The following is a 596-nucleotide window of genomic DNA, read 5'->3' as shown; positions in this document are numbered from 1 at the left end:
CTCATATTTCAGTGGGACAAAGAGCAGAAGGAACCCCTCATCATAATTGAATGGGTATTCCTTCCACTCCAACCTCCTAAAACCATCACACAGCCACAAGAGCTAATGGCTAAAATTATCATGAGGGGTAGAGCAAGGCTCCGTAACCCTGGCAGGATGTGACTTTGCATGCATCTACTTACCTGTAACAACTGACACATTAGATCACCTACTTCAAAATAAGTTTACAATTTGCATTAGATAGTTACTCAGGCCAAATCTCCAGTCATTACCCAAAACATGACATGTTTAATTTGCCATTCTCTTTCATCCCTTGAGAGATTCAAAGTAGAAAACCCCCTCGATGCAATTGCCATTTTTACCGATGCTTCAGGAAAAAGTAAAAAGTCCGTGGTCACATGGAAAAACCCAAAGACACAAAAGTGGGAATCTGACATCGAGGTAATCCAGGGATCACCACAAGTAGCTGAATTAGCAGCTGTTGTTAGAACATTTGAGAGGTTCAAAGAACCCTTTAATTTGGTCACAGACTCAGCATATGTAGCTGGAGTAACTGTTAGAGCTGAGCATGCTCTCCTAAAAGAAATCTCAAACAA

The sequence above is a fragment of the Corvus brachyrhynchos genome, unplaced genomic scaffold (genome assembly GCF_000691975.1).
Source record: "Corvus brachyrhynchos isolate BGI_N302 unplaced genomic scaffold, ASM69197v1 scaffold24, whole genome shotgun sequence".
Taxonomy (NCBI): domain Eukaryota; kingdom Metazoa; phylum Chordata; class Aves; order Passeriformes; family Corvidae; genus Corvus; species Corvus brachyrhynchos.
Note: the sequence above shows the minus strand (reverse complement) of the source record.